At 45.4% G+C, this 20,002-nt stretch overlaps 1 protein-coding gene across 1 annotated transcript in view; it reads right to left on the bottom strand.

The window, feature by feature from the left end:
- The window catches only part of KIF20B (kinesin family member 20B), a 434,415-nt gene that overhangs the window by 115,123 nt on the left and 299,290 nt on the right, over positions 1 to 20,002 (bottom strand). The window lies entirely within an intron of this gene.

Genomic DNA, 20,002 nt, shown 5'->3' with positions numbered 1-20,002 from the left:
GAAGCATCAGAGATCACCAACAAATCTTGGTAGGAAACTGAAAGTGGAATGTACTGAGAGGGCCTAAAGTTCTTCGACTTTATAAGCTGAAGTTATTACCAACAGTATTTTTTTTCTTCAGAGTGAAGTTGTAGTGTGGTTAGTTTTACGTATACTTTGCGCATTAGCTTCAGGCTTTAGGCCTTTGTGCACTTTGCCCTGAATGTATTTTATTCATTTGCTGACAGCTTAGAGCCTCTGTGCACTTTGCTCTAAATGCTTTTTATTAGGCTTCGTACTGTTATTTTTCAAATAGCCAGTTCTACGGTGTTGTTTTTTATTCATATCACACTGTTTTGCCTACTTCAGCACTGGAGTTCTTCATAACATATTCACTCTGTGCTTCAGTCAAGGATAGAGTCTGGTACATTGCCGATAGACGTGGTAGGAGTTTAGATTTGGCATTCCTGCGTAGGGACATTTTGTGATCACGATGACATGTTAGTTATAAAATCACTTCCTTGTCCCAATACATGCAAGAGGGAGATTCCGACCAGAGACCCACAACTAGACGCTGACTGCCTCGTTGCAGATGCTGAACCAGATCACAGGCCTTTGCTCAGGTATGAGGGCTTATGTCTCCCCAGTGATTCAGAAAGGCAAGCTAGAAGCTTAACATGCTGTGCTCTAAATAGAACAAGCAGAGGGAGAGTAGAAACTGTTAGGCAATATGATAGCTTTGTTCTTATGTTTTACTCTCCTGGTGACTATTTCAGTCCTACTATGTTGTATTGTTCTGGTTATTGCGGCTCACGCCTTATTATCTAAAATACAGTCGTTTTATTAAAACATTATATAAAACTTATACTGTCTTTGTCATTTGTATATGAGACCATATTGTAAATGAGAGAGTTGGTTTGGATCTGAGTGACCACGACTTCCCTGAGAAGTTCCAAAGATGTCATGCGCTCGGCTGCCTAATCATTTCTTCCCCCTGGGAGAAATGAGGCACTGCTAGTTAGCCGGAGCAAAAACCGGATTTAGGGTGACAGAGTTCTTTACAAGTGGGTCAGACTCAGTCCCCCACATCGTTATCGATCCTGCTGCCTAGAAATCCAGTAGTCTCATTTAGGATAATGAGAGCCCACGCGACATGGCGCCGCCAACGATTGGTCTGGCTCTAATGTTTGGGTCCGACTGACTCTCTCGGTCTCATATATATATTTTGACTCCTCGGTTCCGTACGCGGAGACGTCCGTGGGGCTGAGGGTTTCCGCCACCACGGGATAGGTACGTCCTATTGCTTAGTGGTTGGTTGTTCAAGCTTGAACTTTGAAAGGAAAAACCCCGATGTTGGTGTGCCTTCTCTGACCTAGAGCTATTTTTTGCAAATGGCGAATCCTAATGTAGTGAATATAGCAATCAATATGCGTCACCCGCTCACAGGACATTTGATAGCACATGGACTGACAGTCCAGGGGGGTCCAGTCACTTTTGTGGTGGACGCCCATGCAGCATATAGGACAGAACTTTTTTATTCTTGGGTCGTATTTCCAGCAGCTGATGGGGGTACAAATACTTTTCACGAATACACTGTTGCGAATGTCCCTGGACAATACAGGGCTTACGCTTACTTAGAGATACCTCTATCTTATCAAGAACACCATAATTGGCTTGATGGCGCCCTCCCACATACAGTAGCACAAGTGAGGTTAGGTCCGTTGAGTAATGATGGTCCGACCTGGCCTTTATTGGCTACTTACACACCATATCCTGCGGTTGCAAATTTGGCAGTGGCTGATGTGCGTCGTTAATATATAGACTTAGCAACAACATACAGAAGACTGGTTCAGTTTGTGATGCAGACATTAAATACTAATGCAGCGCGTGCTGCTCCGGCGCACCCACAAGCAGTAGTTCCGGGAATCAATCCGGCCACTGTACACTCAGTTATGGGCAAGGTGCCGGCTAAACGTGAGGAGACTCCATTTTGGCTGGTGCAGAAAATTAATACGCTGGAAGCAGTATTTCCCCATACGGGACCTCAGGATAAACATAGAATTTTGACGATGTGTTTGGCGTATGGGATGGTTCCTCCGGTGGACCTTTGTAATACATGGGGCACGGTGTTTGCCACGCTCTACACTACAGCACACGGTACACCGACTTTAGCTAATTTACCGGAAGTGCTTAAACAAATTCAAGATGAATATGGGGCTGCCCCTGCCTTAGATTTGGGCATGCAGTTAATGGGCAATTTTGCCACGGTTTCTTCTATTATCTTGAGTAATCTCAAGGGAGAGGCAGGAGCACTAGCAGTGCGAATGCGTCTTCGGGATGTTCCGCAGATTGATCAAGAGCGGGAACTTCCGAGAATAATAGCAGAGACATATTCAAGTATTGGTCGCGATAGCCTAGGGGCTAGACCGCAGAAACCCCAATTGTAGGGTAAAAATAATAAAGATAATGCTAAGCAACAGCAACCTGAGGGTACAAAAAAGCGCTGGGAAAAGAAACAGCAAACACCTAAAAAAGATGGGGGACAGTCTCCGCAACCGGAGACCCCGCAGAATAGGTATAATCTCAGGAATAGGGATAATTTGAAGACGCCTGATAGATATCAATATACTGATACACGCCAATCTCGTTCCTTTCAGGACTCCTCAGAGAAGAGAAGTGAGAGAGGTGTGCGGTTAGAGCGGAGGACGGAGTACGTGAAACCGAGACAGGATTCACAACGCTCAGCGGAGGTTTCTGTTAAACAAGAAGAGAAACCGCTGCAACAAAAACAGCAATTTAAAAAGAAGAAAGTGGCAGCAGTCTCAGTTAGACATGCCGCTCAAGAAGAGAGTTCTCTTGACGAACAAGACATGGGCGTTAGCACTGTTAGACAGTGCGGCAGAGGTCACAATAGTTCGCCGGAGTCTTCTAGAGCATCTGGAGGTGAAAGCAACTGATGACTTCATACAAGTCGAAACGGCGGATATGCGAGTCTCTGATCCTGATAGAGTATATCAAGTGACTCTACGATTAGAAGGGGACATTGACCGCATTGTACACGCCATCTTTTGGGACCATGTGGTAAAATCATATGATGTTCTGTTGGCCGAACAGGATTGGCCACCTGACTTTGTTCGCGACTGTCCGGTTGGGGAGGATGTTATAGTACCTTCCTTCTCACCACTTGTTCCGAGAGAGCTAGCGGAGTCCTATGGTAAAACATGGGCTCTAGCACAGGCTCCCGCCCTATATAGAAATAATGTGGGGTGGGATAGACAATCACCTTATCATGTAATTCCAATAAAGGGCACACCTCAGCCGCAGCCGCAGTATCCTATTAAATTTAAGGCAAGGGCATCGGTTCGGAAAATTCGTACACAATTGGAGTACCAGGGTGTAATTGAGCCCTGTGTCTCGCCGATGAATAATCCCTTATTTATGGTGGCTAAACCGGACCATTCATATAGGATAGTGGTGGATTACAGACATTTGAATAGTCACACACGCACATATGCAATACAGAATTCACATAGCGCAGCGCTTATGAACAATATAGTGCGTAAGAAATACAAGACAACGTTGGATATCTCAAATGGGTTTTTCTGGCAAAATATAGCGCCCGAAAGTCGGGACTATACCAGTTTCAGTGCGTTTGGCTCTCAGAATTTTTTTTGTTGTTTGCCTCAGGGGTATAAGAATAGCCCAGGACTGTTTTCGGCTCGTGTGACTGAAATGCTACACGAGTTGGAACCTGAAGCGTTATCATATGTTGATGACATATATTTGACAGACGATGAGATTCTGCAACATCTAAGGCGCGTATCGCGCATTGTTGTGGGATTTGCTGATATCGGCTATAAGTTGAATTTTAAGAAATCAAAGATTGCCTTCCTCAGTGTCATTTTCCTGGGATATGAGTTATCGAGTGAGGGCAAGAGCCTAGCGCCACATTTTTTGGAGAAATGTGCTTTATTGCAGCCTCCTAATACGGTTCGGAAGCTCCAGTCATTGTTGGGGTTTCTGAATTTTGGCAGAACTTACATTCCTGACTATGCTACGCGTATAAAACCCTTATACAAACTAATTCGCCCGAATTTTTCGAGTAGATTTTGGACGATTGAGCATACACACATACTGCGAGAGTTAGACGGATCTCTTAGCAGTTAAACACTTACACACACGGGACAATAAGACACATTTAGTCATCAGGGTGATACCTGGGGCTGTTGGGTTTACGTATGTCACCTTTAATGAGGGTGAGACAGTCCCGATTGCATACAAGTCCCACTTGTATTCTGTTGCAGAACAACGATTTGCCCAGACTGAGAAAATACTCACTGCAGTACAGATGGCTGTGATTAAAGAGAGACCGCTTGCCCAGGGCCAACGCATCGTTGTCGTTTCCCCGATTCCGGCTTTGGAGGCTGTTACAAAAGTGAGTGTTCCTAATTCGAAAGCTTTACACCCGCGATGGATACAATGGGCTACGTCTTTGACAGCCACTGATGTAGATTACATATTTGACCCTAAACTGCAGACTCAAGAATTTCTTCAATATGAAATACAGTACCCAGTTCCTGCTGGCACATTGCCTATTGACCAATATCAAGTGGTCATGTATACCGATGGCTCTGCGCAACCAGCGGTTTGGACTAAACAACAGTATTCTGCTGCATGTGCGGTGATGAGCGGCACTATGGAGGGGCAAGTGTACATACTTATACTAAAACCTTGGGAGATTGCACGGCGCAGCTGGCTGAGCTCAAAGCTCTATTGTTAGCGTTGGAGCACGCGGATCCGGCGATTTTGACCTTGCTGGTCTGTGACTCCTACTACTGTGTTCAGTCTTTCAATGAATATCTGCACTATTGGAAGATGAATGGGTTCAGAGATTCTAAAGGCAACACCATTAAACATAAATTGTTGTGGGGTAAGGTTGCGAATCTGAAAGAAACGCTTCCTAAGGTCCATGTTGTGCATACACTTGGACACCAGCGCGTTGGAATACACGTTGCTGGGAATACTTTGGCTGATGAAGCCGCAAAGTCGGCAGTGGCTGTCGCCACTGTGGCCGCAGTGACTCGTTCGTGTTCCAAACCAGACACAGATTTCAGCTGCCATAAAAGCTACGGCTGATGGCACGCCGTTTCCTAAAGGATTTTCTTCTAAATATGGTTAATGCTCGAGTAGTGCGCTAAATGCTGTTGTTAATATTCCAGGCATTGGTGTACGTGAACTACCGAAAAGAATTGAGAGACCTCGATTAATATCTGCAGCACATGAGGGGGTGGCATCTGCACATACTGGTGTGGCTGCCACGATTTCACTTTTACAGGCTCGTTACTGGTGGCCTGGTCTCTATAAAGAGACGAAGCAGTATGTCCTTTGTTGTGACGTCTGTCAACAAATTAAAGCTTCGTCGGCTAGAGGCCCGCAGCAGACGCCCCTTCTGATTTCAAACAAACCGTTACAGTGTGTGTACTTGGATCATTGTGGTCCGCTGACACCAGATAGTGCATACATATATATATTGGTTGCTGTAGATTCGTGCTCCAGATTTGTGTGGGTATGGCCACAACGCTCGGCTGACGCTCGGACTGTTATTAAAGATTTGCGCATCTTTGTCGATACATTTGCAGTTGTGGCTTTTCATTCGGACCAGGGCCCTGCTTTTGCCTCTAAGGCATTCAGGGACACCATGGGTTCGTTGGGGGTCCAACTCCAATTCTCGTCTCCATTTCATCCTGAGGGAAATTCTGTCGTGGAGCGTTTAAACGTGATTTAAAGCAATCCTTAACGGCCAGAGTTATAGGTACGGGTCGTAGTTGGCTAGCCCACCTATATGGAGTACAGAGAGCACTTAATAACTTGCCTAGAAGGTCACTGGGGGGTCGTACTTCATATGAGTGCCTGTTTGGAACACGAATGTATGTTCCTGATCTAGATGGTCCTGGTGTGGAGGTGGCAGTTACGCCCTTTGACATAAATGATTGTGTCACTGTTTTGCAGGATTTACAACAATTCCGTGAAGATAACTCTTCTGCAAGTGCTGCCTCCTCAGGAATTAAGGATGAGCCAGTAACACCAACTGGTTGGATACCCAGGACTGGGGATCTAGTGCGTAAAAAGGTCACAGTAAAGAAAGAATTTGGTCCTTCTTATCGAGCACCTGTCCGTGTTAGGGGTTAGCGGCACGAGAACTGTGATTTTACCGCCGCTGCAAGGGGCCAAAGGAAATCGCTTTGTTTCCATTGATAATGTCAAGTTACAACATGTGGCCGATTCTGCACAGCAGACCAAGAGGGACACCCAGTAGTTCCGGCATCCCTCTCACTACTGGGGAATAAGTCCCGCTGCAGGTGATTTACACCGACGCCGTTTCCTCTCCGAGCTTGGGGAGGGTGGAAGATGATCTTGCGATTGTTCCACAGACAATGATTAATATGGAATCTTTTGATCAAGTTGCTGTACGTTCTACTGATGTTTCTGAACATGTGGTTTATAGCGTGCCTAGGAGAGAGCCTCCATCTGCTTCTTTGTTCACAGTTGCACCTTTTGCAAGAACTGCCTCTGGCTGCTTCAACGACGCTGATGAAGCAGTGTCCAACTCCTCGTCTTCGATGTCTTCTGTCCGAGGTCCACGTAAGCTGCTGGGTTGGCTTAAACGCACATATTTTGTTTTTCCTTGGAACTATTTGTGGCTTTTTATGGCTGTAATGACTCTTTTTTTATGGCTGGGATTTGTAGTTACTTTTTTTCTAGTAATACATGGTCATTTTCTTCCTGATCGATCAGACATTGAGCACGTGGAGACTGTGTTGAGACCACATTTTTCGTCTCATATGGTTCGAAGAGACTTGTCCAATGTGAACATTTCTGCAATACCGATTCCGGATGGGATTGTGTGGGATAAAGTAATGTTTGATATCTATGGTCCCACTGAATTGATTCAAATACCGTATGTCCTCAAGTTATCAATGAATGATATTGTTATAACAGGCATTGTTTCTGATGATTGGGATGTGAAGACAGTAGATTCTATGCTAACGGATTTGCAATATTATACTGTCTATGACGATGAAGATGCTTACCAATTTAGAGATAATCATGGTGACCTGTTTTGCTACAACTATTATGGACACCACTTTATTCATAAAGCTAGTAGCCCTAAGTCCATATTTAATTATGTGCAATGGGAACATTGCTCGACTCCTCCACAAGGGAGTTCGAAAACGTATTATGATAAATTTGCATATTTTTCTGGGCATGATCAGCGGAATGCTAAGTCTTACTATTTTAAAGTTGCACCGTATTCTAATAAGCAAATTTTATTGACCGATACTAAATTACTATATTCAAATTTGTTTGTATCTAAACTTTTGGTCGAGGGGTATGAATACTGGTTAAAGACTGTTGACTTGAAGTGTTTGGGGTACGAAAAATTGGCAGATGCAAGGCAGGGATACATTATTTAGAGCATGTCTTATCCCTGTGCAGATGATTTTCCTCAATGACACGGTACAACAGACTAGCTGTTTGGGCTTGGCGACAATTAGAGAGTTGAATTTGCCTAGTATACCTGTCCCTTCCAAATTAAACAACTAGCAGCACTATGTGAATGCTACTTTTAGTGAATTTACGCATTGGGTCCAGAATGGTACGCTTAACACTTCATCGTTACATCCGGGCGGGTGGTTATTATGGCCCATAGACACTAATGAGTGTCATCAACGTTTTGTCACCTCTTCAGGGGGGTTCAGGACTAGTAGGGCAGACCCTCGTTACATTTCACCAGAACATGCTGATATTATAACTACGTACAGCGTGGGGAAGCTTTGTCAACAATGGTTGAAGTCATCCACGCTGGACGCAGTTAAATCACATCTCAAGTTACTGTCTAATGGTACTGATTTACAAGATTTTTTGTCAGGTCCCAAGGTACCACGGAAGAAAAGGTTTTTATACGAAGTTTATAATGAGATTTGAAAACTTTCACAACAGGAGGCTGCAGCCCGGTTGAGGCAGATTGATCAGGAAAATCTGCTGCAGACTGTCTGTTGTTGATAATGGCATGCATACCCTTTCTGACCGTGTTTACACGATTGACAGCATTGTTTCCTCTGCTATTGACATTATTAAATCGGACATGTCTTCTTTATATCATGGGCAGAGTCAGACATGGTCCATCATGCAGCTGTGTTGGACTCTTCAGACCTTGAAGGCGGGTCGCGTTCCATGGCAGCACATTCGTGCCAGAGAGATCTTTATCTCCTTTAATTTGACTCGTCAACAACAGTTGATGGCTAAAAAGGAAGCGACATATGTTATGTTGAATATTGAGAAATTGGAGAAACTGCCTTTCACGGTGGCTGAGATTCCGTCAGCTGAGTGGTTGATTCATGGGGTTATTAATTTGCCTATCTCCACTCTGCAATTTCCTTCTTTTTTGAAGCACATTCCGGTGGGTAGATATGAACTATTGGGAGACAGTTACATACACGAGGTGTGGGAGCTTCCCTTACAATACAGATGTGTTAATGGTTTGAGGGAGGCTTTTCTTAGCGGTAGCGAATGCGAAGCTTCTGTCAGCCATTCCATGGTTTGTAAACAGCTGTCCGTGCACGGAGCGTGTAACGCTTCAATTGCTAACTTAGCTTGTTATTTAAAGGGTGTTCCAGTCCCGGTTATTAAAAACACTTTCCAGGTGCTTTCTAACGGCAGTTACATTGTTCTTAACAGCGAACTCTGTGGCATGCGTGCCGGAATAGTTTACGTTGTCGTTGTCAACAAGGCCGTTACGTGCTGCGGGAATGTGTTGTTTCCCCCCACTCAAATTAGGGAGGTAGCGGACATCTGGCCTCATATTGCTACTTCCAAGGTTGATTTCGACAAGTTGAGTCGGCTGAAAGCTTTATTGTTTCAAAAGCATGTGGCCCTTACATCTGCTAGCGAGACCTACGCACTTCAGGTGGCAAGGTCATCGGCGGAGATACAGTCCCTTTTGAATACTAACTTTCCAAGTCACTTTGGTGAACTTGTGGGACGTATATTTAATGCATCCAGCACTGCTGGTATTGCTCATTTTTTCAAAGCCGTTGGTGTTGGTTTCGCTCACACCTTTCTCTTCCATATTCGGTTTGATACCTTCAGCTATACACTCTATTTTTGGAAGCATTTTTGGGGGTTTCCCGATTACTTTGGCTTTGTTAGCTGGAGTCTTGCTATTGTTGCTATTTTTTCGCAATGGCTGTCCCGCCACGACGAGATCCTATATTGCTGCTCAAGTCAGCGCAGCTGTGTCGTGAACGCATGATGCAGCATTTTGGAGCTACACTCCTGGGCCATTTGGAGTGTGACTGGTCTCTGTCATTCAGACTGGTTTTGGATTGTGTGCAACCCGTGTTTCAGTGCCTTTGGTGCTCGTTTGAACATGCACTGGCTTTCTGTCTCTCACTGCAGCGCCCTCCAGTGGTCGATCCTGATCTGTTGATGTTCCCGATTAGGGCTCATTCCAAGACTTGTGCACTACGGTTGCGTTTGCTTCGTGAGGCAGTTTATGATATTCCCTTCCTGGAGGAAGATGGTATTGTCTCTTTCATTGGCCCTGAACGGGGTGCCGCCCTGAATGGTTTTGGGGCTTTGGAACACACCTGCTCCATGGTACTTTGTGGCGTGGATCTTCCGATATTAACATATATCGAAGTGGAGGAGCTCCTACGTTCTATTGCTTCTGTCTGACAATTGGATTTTGTTCTTCGGCAAAGTTGACACTATATTGAATTTGGCTTTATCGTCACATGTTTCCTAAATTTATGACTTTGTTGTCTTCTTACCTTGTCGAAATATATTGTTTATGTTTGGGGCATGTTTTTATGTTATTGGAACCACTTGCTACCGACAAGGGGAGGGTGTAGTGTGGTTAGTTTTACGTATACTTTGCGCATTAGCTTCAGGCTTTAGGCCTTTGTGCACTTTGCCCTGAATGTATTTTATTCATTTGCTGACAGCTTAGAGCCTCTGTGCACTTTGCTCTAAATGCTTTTTATTAGGCTTCGTACTGTTATTTTTCAAATAGCCAGTTCTACGGTGTTGTTTTTTATTCATAACACACTGTTTTGCCTACTTCAGCACTGGAGTTCTTCATAACATTCACTCTGTGCTTCAGTCAAGGATACAGTCTGGTACATTGCCGATAGACGTGGTAGGAGTTTAGATTTGGCATTCCTGCGTAGGGACATTTTGTGATCACGATGACATGTTAGTTATAAAATCACTTCCTTGTCCCAATACATGCAAGAGGGAGATTCCGACCAGAGACCCACAACTAGACGCGGACTGCCTCGTTGCAGATGCTGAACCAGATCACAGGCCTTTGCTCAGGTATGAGGGCTTATGTCTCCCCAGTGATTCAGAAAGGCAAGCTAGAAGCTTAACATGCTGTGCTCTAAATAGAACAAGCAGAGGGAGAGTAGAAACTGTTAGGCAATATGATAGCTTTGTTCTTATGTTTTACTCTCCTGGTGACTATTTCAATCCTACTATGTTGTATTGTTCTGGTTATTGCGGCTCACGCCTTATTATCTAAAATACAGTCGTTTTATTAAAACATTATATAAAACTTATACTGTCTTTGTCATTTGTATATGAGACCATATTGTAAATGAGAGAGTTGGTTTGGATCTGAGTGACCACGACTTCCCTGAGAAGTTCCAAAGATGTCATGCGCTCGGCTGCCTAATCACTTCCTCCCCCTGGGAGAAATGAGGCACTGCTAGGTAGCCGGAGCAAAAACCAGATTTAGGGTGACAGAGTTCTTTACAAGTGGGTTGTTAGACTTTTCATCCTTGGCGTGGTCTCCCTTAACTTTTTGCCTCTGTTCCCCAGGTTGTTGATGTGTGCTGGACTCTGACTTTGCTGTTTTTGTTACTCTGGGCACTTTACCACTGCTAACCAGTGCTAAAGTGCAAGTGCTCCTGTTTAAATTGTATGTAAGTGGTTCATCCATGATTGGCATATTTGAATTACTAGTAAGTCCCTAGTAATGTGCACTAGAGGTGCCAGGGCCTGTAAATCAAATGCTACTAGTGGGCCTGCAGCACTGGTTGTGCCACCCACATAAGTAGCTCTGTAATCATGTCTCAGACCTGCCCCTGCAGTGTCTGTATGTGTATTTTTACACTGTAAATTCGACTTGGCAAGTGTACCCACTTGCCAGGCCTAAACCTTCCCTTTCCTTACATGTAAGGCACCCCTAAGGTAGGCCCTAGGTAGCCCCAAGGGCAGGGTGCAGTGTATGGATAAGGTAGGACATATAGTAATGTGGTTTATATGTCCTGACAGTGAAATACTGCCAATTTCGTTTTCACTGTTGCAAGGTCTGTCTCTCTCTCATAGGATAATATGGGGGCTACCTTTAAATATGATTAAAGTGTAGATTCCCCTAGAGAGTAGATGGACATGTGGAGTTTGGGATCCCTGAACTCACAAATTAAAAATACATCTTTTAGTAAAGTTGATTTTAAGATTGTGCGTTTGGAAATGCCACTTTTAGAAAGTGAGCATTTTCTTGCTTAAACCATTCTGTGACTCTGCCTGGTTTGTGGATTCCCTGTCTGGGTCAGTTTGACAGTTGGGTTGTTTTTCACCTCACACCAGACAGTGACACAAAGGGAGCTGGGGTGTGATCTGCATTTCCTGATTAGCCATCTCTGCTAGGAGGGAGAGTGGAGTGGTCACTCTCATCTGAAAGGACTGTGCCTGCCTCTGACAATGCTGTCTCCAGCCCCCTGGTGTGTGTCTGAGGCCTTGCCTGGGCAAGGCAGGATTTCACAAGAAGGTGTGAGTCCCCTTTGAAGAAAGGTGACTTCAAAGACTAAAATGGGTATAAGAAGGGCACCCAAACTTACAAACTTTAGAAACACTTCTGGAACCAAGAGGAACCTCTGCCTGGAGAAGAGCTGATAGCTGAGGAACAAGTGCTGCCCTGCCTGTGACTGTGCTTTGTGGAGCTTTCCTGCAGTGCTGCTTCTGCCAGAGTAAGAGGGCAAAGACTGGACTTTGTGTGCCTTCCATCTTGAAGAAGAAATCTCCAAGGGCTTGATGTAGAGCTTGCCTCCTGTTGTTGAAGTCTCAGGGATAGCAAAGACTTCTTCCTGCCAGCACCTGGAGTCTCTGGAGAGACCCCTACTCTGCTCTGTGGTGCCCTTCCAGTTCCTGGGACCCTGAAAGGAGAGGCTGGCAGCCTAAGGACAAAAATACACGCACCGAGCGCCGTGCGGAGAAAAGATCGACGCGAATCCGATCGCGGCTGAGAAAACGACGCGACGCCGGTTCCGCAGCTGAGAAACGACGCCGCAGGAAACGCGACCGAAAAACCGACGCCCGGAGCAGGAGAAACGACGCGCAGCATCGCTGACGGAGGCTGAGAGATCGCACCCTGCGCCGCGGGACTTTCGGATCGTCGTGTGGCTGGCTTTTTCAACACGCACCGCCGTGCCGAGTTGTTTTCGACGCACACAGCCGTGCAGGGTTACTTTCGACGCACACCACCCGTGCGGGGTTATTTTTGACGCAAACCAGGTACATTTTCACGCTAGCAGCGCTAGTGTGGTGTTACAACTACCTAAAGACTCTTTTTATTTTAAACCTTTAAAAAATCATAACTTGACTTGTGTATGTTGGATTTTTGTCGTTTTGGTCTTGTTTTGTCTAGATAAATATTTCCTATTTTTCTAAACTGGTGTTGGGTCATTTTGTAGTGTTTTCATTAAGTTACTGTGTGTGTTGGTACAAATACTTTACACCTAGCACTCTGAGGTTAAGCCTACTGCTCTGCCAAGCTACCAAGGGGGTAAGCAGGGGTTAGCTGAGGGTGATTCTCTTTTATCCTAACTAGAGTGAGGGTCCTTGCTTGAACAGGGGGTAACCAGACTGTCAACCAAAGACCCCATTTCTAACATGGGTCAGACTCAGTCCCCCACATCGTTATCGATCCTGCTGCCTAGAAATCCAGTAGTCTCATTTAGGATAATGAGAGCTCACGCGACAAAGTCAAATATGGCAACTGTGCATTTGCTCAAAAAGGCCTGCCTTTCCATAACTCAAGACAAAAATTCAGCTCCTGCTGAGAATAATGAACGCGGGAGAAAAGATGCACCACTATTAGCAACGTAAACAAGGATGGCTGCACAGGGATACAAATATAGACCAACATGGCAGCCAGATAGCTCTTCCTGGTAGCCACTGCCAGGGCCTTCTGTGCAAGGGGTACAGGGAAACAGGACATCAGAAAAGAGATATTTAAAAGTAGCTAGATCTTTGCACCATTAAATAAACTTGGTCCAGTGACCTGCACAAATCGATATTGGAGCGGGTTTCTTTGCAGCCATGATGACATGTAACTTCAGCAGGAAGGCATCAGAACTTGGGCATGCATTGCTCAATGTCCAAGCATGAAGGAGTAACTAATGGGGCTGGAGAGAAGGACTGGATTTACCCAGCCGCAAGAGCTAGTCCATCCTGTGTGGGAAAGGAAAACTTGGTAAAATTGTATGTCCCAACAGAGCGGCACACTAAACCCAATTTGCCCAGTCTGGGAAGACCAAAAGCAGCTGTGGCCAATGCTACCACACCTTTCACAGTTTTGACATAAGAAGCAAAAGGAAGAGAAAAACACCCCACACTATTTAGAGATAAGTGTACGGAACAGAGCCGAGGAAACGTTCTGTTCTGGGGTGTGATGAAGAGATCCTACATGGAAAACAATGTAGAGCAGATGACTTTAAAGGTACTGCTTCTACCCATAACCCTCCAGTGAAAGGCGACCAAGCACCCACTCTCATATTGAGAGAGCCTGCAAGGTGATCACCCATGTCTATGGGCAAATCTCTTTCCAGTAAGGGTCTACAACTGCACACCACCCTGCCTTCTGAAATAGTAGATTGGGGTGGTGTTACCAGACAGAATCTGGACACTGCTTCATCAGCTGGAAGGGAGAAAGGTCAAGGAGACTTGTCCGCAGCTTGTGCACATTTTTATGAAGGTGCCACTCCAACACCAGACAAAAACCCTGCACAATTAGGTTGCAAATATGTGCTCCCCAGCCCAGCAAGAAGTCTCCCATGACCAAAGTAACCCTAGGAATATAAGTGTTGGACAATGGCCCTCCTAAAGGGTCACTCCAAACTTTTAGCCTTTTACCCTCCACTTTTTGCTGAATCTTTTTCCTGGTCTTAGGACTCATATCACTTTACCAATGCTGACCAGTGCTAAAGTGCATGTGCTTCCCCTGTAAACATGTTATCATTGGTGTATACACAATTAGCATATTTAATTTACTTGTGAGTTCCTTGTAAAGTGGTATACCATGTACAAAGGGTCTGTACATTAAATGCTACAGGTAGACCTGCAGCGCGCATTGTGCCACCCACTTAAGTAGCCCTTTAAACAAGTCTCAGGCCTGCTATTGCAGGGTCTATGTGTGCAGTTCATTGCCACTTCGACTTGGCATTTAACACCCTTTGCCAAACCTTAAACTCCCTTTAATTAAACATAAGTCATCCTTAAGGAAGGCCCTAGGTAGCCCGTAGAGCAGTGTGCTGTGTAAGTAAAAGTTAGGACACATACTTAAGTTTTTCATGTTCTGGTAGTTTTTCACTCTTGTGAGGCCTACTCCTGTCATAGGTAAACATCGGGAATTCCTTATTACACTTTTAAGCTGTAATTGGAGTAGCTATGCCATGTTTCATATCATTGGAATAGTAATGATAAATCCTCTTTCATGGTAAAGTTGGATTTAACATTACTATTTTAGAAATGCCACTTTTAGAAAGTGGGTATTTCTCTGCTCATATTGCTCTGTGCCTTGCAGCTAGTTATTTAACATTACTATTTTAGAAATGCCACTTTTAGAAAGTGGGTATTTCTCTGCTCATACTGCTCTATGCCTTGCAGCTAGTTTCCAATACACATCTGGCATTGGTGACAGTTACACTTTGTGCATTCCCCCAGAAAGCCACAAACATAGAAAGGGTGGGTGTGACAGAACTCATCTGCATTCTGATAGCTTCTCCTGGGCAGGAAGAGGGAGCGGACACACCTGACTAGGCAGGTTCCTGTGTCCTATACAATGGGCTGATTACCCCCTATTTATAGTCTGGAGCCAGGGCTAGAAAGAAAGGGGAACCAGTGCACTTCATAGACAATTGGGTATAAGTACTTGACCTCTGACCCTAACAAGACAGTACAGTACTGGACGACCTGTGAAGAACTCTGCCAGGAGTAAGGACTGCTGTGCTACAACGATTGCCACTCTGCTGGACTGCTGCCCAAAAGGACTGCTCCCTGCTTTGCTGAGCTACTGCGCTGCCTGCTGATCTCTGCCCTTCTGAGGACAAGGACTGGATCCATCTCACTTAAACCCAGAGTGACTCCAACAGCTTGCTCGCTTGCACCCTGGTCTGTCTCAGGGCCATCAAAAACTCCCTTCAACTCTGCAACAGCAACAGGACTCTGAAATCTGTGAGTCTTGCCCTACCAAGTGGTGTCAATCCAGCCCTGGGCCCTTGAAAGGTGACTTCTTTTGTTCTGATCCATCAGACACATAGCATCAACGCTGTTCTGCCAATCGGAACACCAACAATAACGCATCGTCCACCTTCAGTGCTGCTCGATGCCAACGCTTCTCCGAGTGCGCGGCTCAACAGCGATGCATCACCTACATTGCAAAGGTGTTCATCGACTAGCCCTTCACTGACTGTGCAGATCGGAACCGACGCATCGGCTCCATCCACAGGATCTACGCATCACCTCCTCTGCTCCACGTAACGAGTCTTCGACATTGACACTTCTCCCATCGAAGGTACTTTTTCAGAGGGACCTGCGCAAGTCGTGTAGCTGGCCTGCTGTTCGTTGCGGTCGGCATGAACCTAGCATTTACCAAGGTCCAGCATGACCTCAAGTAACCTCTAAATGCCATTTACTTACTTGAGCACTACTTTTTGAGTTAATCTTTTTTTAAAAATCATACGTCTACTTCTACTTATTGGATTTGTGCGCGAGTGTTTCACAATGACTTTACACATTGCCTCTTAGCTAAGCCTGACTGCTCTGTGCCAAGCTATCAGAGGGTGAGCAAATGTTTTCTTTTGGTGTGTATCTAGCTTCCCTGATTAGAGTGGTGGTTTCTGATTGTACAAAGTGCATACTCTGACAACTGGAAACCCCCAGTTCTAACAAAAATGTTTTAAAATGTTGGAGTGGTCCATCCACTAGTGCTGATCCTGATGCTACCACTGGAAAATCTGCACCTGAGCCAAGAGACATCACTGGTGTTGCAGCCACTGCCACCTCAGGCACCACTGGAGAGCACTTATCTGCCATCTTGTTTGAGGCGCCAATGGGATGCAAAAGACTATCAGGCCCAAGAGGCGAAACCTTGCAGCACTGGGATCTGAATGAGAGTCAACACATCCAAAGCATTACCGGAATAACTGATGTCTTCTGACAATGAGGGAAGACCTTCAAAAACGAATGCGTGGAGCACTCCCTCCTACCCCCAATACAAGCCAGCTTCTATCAGGGAATGGAACTTTAGGACATTGCTAGCAAAGAAAAAACAGTTTGATGAACATGGGTTAGGGTTTTCCCCTTAGAAGTAGGGATTTTTCTAAATCAAGAGACTTATTTTTGCCTTGTAACAGGTCCATGTAGACCGGAGGCATTTCTTTTGTATTTTTGTACTAGGTTGGGAGTAATGCATCATTTGTCTCTCATCACTCTCACTGGACCTCATTTGTGCTTAGAAATTGATGATAAAGCCCAGATTCTGGAGGAGAGACATTCACTGGTGCAGATGTTCCTAGGCTACAGTTGGGGACGAAGACTTCACCAACCAGACACATAACTACCTAATCAGATGAACTCCAGATATCAGTAGCAAAGCTTGAACAGCCACGAGCATCTTTGTTAAGATGAGTAGTAGTGCTATCATCAGTCCAAATGGAAAAACACAAACCAGCAATATAGGGATTTCTCCATGAAACTAACTCAAGTATCATCTATAGTGTGGAGAATCAGAAGACTGAAGTAAGAGCCATGGAGGTCTAAGGATGCCAACCAATCTCTCAAGTTCACAGTCAAGGGGCTCAGGCTTAAGGACAGCATCTTGAACTTGTCCTGCTGGATCAACAGGTTTAGAAAGTGGTATAAACCAGTTGGGACCTCAGGGCTCCTTGTGGACAAAGAAATGAAGGGATAGATTTCAGTGCTCCTGTTTGGCAGAGGTGCCACTTCTATGACCCCTTTTCCAACAATGCGAGGAATTCTGCTTCCAGAACTTGATGTGTGAACCTGAAGGTTCTCTATGGGAAACAAGTGGTGTGGTGGGGATGATACGAACGAAAGGACATAACCCTGGCAGATCAACTGGATCACCTAGCATGATTGCTTCTGACAGAGTGACAAAATGGGAGACTCTTCCCTACGCTGGCAGTGGATGATGTTTTTTGAGGGGGGGTGATGGGTCAAAAGGGCCTGTAAGCAACAAAAGCGGTTGAGGATGGTTGGGACTAAAACTCCTTTTGGCAATACACCTCTGTACTGAAAGGAGTGATAGCTACTGTAGCGCTTGAGCGGACTGATACACCTACCTTATTGAGACTGCACAGTCCTAGAATAACCATAGACGATCCCATACTGTTGTTGGAATTGGCACAGACGGAAACCAGGCCTACTGTGCGAGCCACAGCCCCACAAACTCTGCCAGGAGTTGGTTTTCTTCCTAAAGAACAAGTTACTTACCTTCAGTAAATCTGTTTCTGATAGAAACTCTATCTGCAGATTCCTCACCTTACGAACATTCTCCAGCCAGATGTCAGACTGGATCTGAAAAAGTTTCAGCAGTTCCTCAGCGCTCAGTAGGTGACACTGTCCAGTTCTGCACTGGCACCGTTCTCCTCCAGAAATGAGGTGCAGAGCCTACATAGGTGCCACTCCTGCAATGCTGATGTTAGTTGCTTTGAGGAGTGTCTACGCCCCAGACACAGAGCCCTACAAGCAAATTAGTATTACTGGTTTGCAGATTTCTATTCTTGGGTTCTTAATATTGATAGAGTCCAATCACAGAACGGGAAGGAAGGGAATGTAGGTGGTGAATCTGCAGCTAGACAGCCTCTTCTTCTGATAGAGACTTCTAGCCGCAGATTCCTCATCTTCAGAATAGATACCAAAGCAGTTCCTATTGGGGATGGGTCTGTGGCTAGAACCAAACCAGAAAGTCCTGCAGGATAAAGTGAGCAAAATGCCCCTCTGAGCAGACCAGACTGTTCAGGTCTACTGAGAGGGGATGTTGTGAACTTATGGAGGGACGCCCAACGTAGCTGCTTGTAAAATATCCAGGACAAGGACTCCGGATGCCAATGTATCAGCGTTGGCACTAGTAGAATGAACATCAAGGTCCTTCAGGAGGCTTTATTTTAGCCTGTGCGTAACAGATCTTAATGCAGAACACGATCCAGCAGAAGATTGGTTCTCTTGTGCACAGCATTGCCTTTTTCCGCTTAGGAGAACCCAACAAAGAGCTGTCTGACCAGTGTATGCTCTATGTAAAAGCTCAGCTTTCTCTTGGGGTCTAGGTGATGGAGACTCCTCCTCCTCAGAGGTGTGAGATGAAGCATAAAATGATGGCCAGGAGATGTTCTGGCTGATGTGGGACAAAGTCACAAGCAAGAAAGAAACTTGTGTCTGCAAAAACGTTTCTCAGGAAGAAGGGGATGTACAGCAGTTTGACTCAGACAGCTTGAAGCTCACTAACATGCTGTGTCGATGTCATGGTTACACGAAGCACCATCTTGAGGGTGAGAAGCTGCAAAGAGTGGCTATGAGGGGGCTTGAAGGGAGTGCACAGCAGAAACATAAGTGGCATTAGCTATGTGGAGAGTCAAACCTACTGAGGCAAAAACCTTGCAAAATAAGGCATCGCAGTTTCCTTGCCTATCCAGCTGGGAAGTTTTAGGGAGGGTGCTGGGTTCTGCTTCACTTAGAAGACCGCAGAACAACTAGACTCTCTAGTGACAGATAGGAGGACAGAAAGAGTGAGTCACCTGTAGCTAGTCCATTGTCTGTCGACCCATCGACCCCTCAACCCTCCAGGGAAATGACCCAGAGGGTTGTGCTCCCATCCTGAAACCATCCAGCATCGATAGCCAGAAGGTCTCGACCTGCACAGGGCTCAACGGAGGGTACAGAAAACATTGGTCTCACTATTTTAGATGTTTGGGGAGCAAGTGAGAATTCCATGTCGAGGTAGTGTGTGGAGTCTGGAAAGGACACTGACACTCCAAAGGGTCCCTGCAAAGGGATTGCCTATTCAAGGAAGAGGACATCTCCATTATCTGGCATTTTTCGCTGAAGGATTTCACAGGAAAATGTTCCCTGGAAAGTGACTTGGGGAGAGGACATCCTCTTGGAAGTCTCCCCAAGACCTGAAGAAAATCTTTGCCTACTGCTTCCTGATATCCTTTGGAGGTATGGCTGCTCAAGATTCACATGCTGTAAAGTCATTTCCCAACCCCAGACACTACATACAGCAATCAAAAGGATATGAAAGACATCATCGTCTTGCACTGACTGCAAGGCTTGAAGCCTTTAGTCTTTAAACACCATGCTATTGAGTAGCAGAGGAATTGGTCAGTGAGATTCGGAACGTTTGACAGCATCGATGAGGTGTGAAAAAGCATAACTGCTGTCAGCGCACCGAATTGTATCCAGTATGTTCTGATGACATCACGCATGGAGGCAGAGTCACAGCAGGATCTGAGTGGCATAACGTGGTGAAGCTGGTGAGTCACTGCAGGTGAAAATGTTTTCCAGACAGTTATGAAGCCTGAAATGAGGATTAATAAGGGGAGAAATCTGTGGGAAACTGCATCCATTCGAAAACTCTTGCATGTACTAGAGCATAAGAGGAGGGGGACCTTGTAGTCACACTTGTCAAAGGTTCATACCCGCAGAAGACCTATTTGAC

Source organism: Pleurodeles waltl, chromosome 6, assembly GCF_031143425.1.
Source record: "Pleurodeles waltl isolate 20211129_DDA chromosome 6, aPleWal1.hap1.20221129, whole genome shotgun sequence".
NCBI classification, from domain to species: Eukaryota; Metazoa; Chordata; class Amphibia; order Caudata; family Salamandridae; genus Pleurodeles; species Pleurodeles waltl.
Note: the sequence above shows the minus strand (reverse complement) of the source record. Positions and strands in the feature narration are given on the sequence as shown.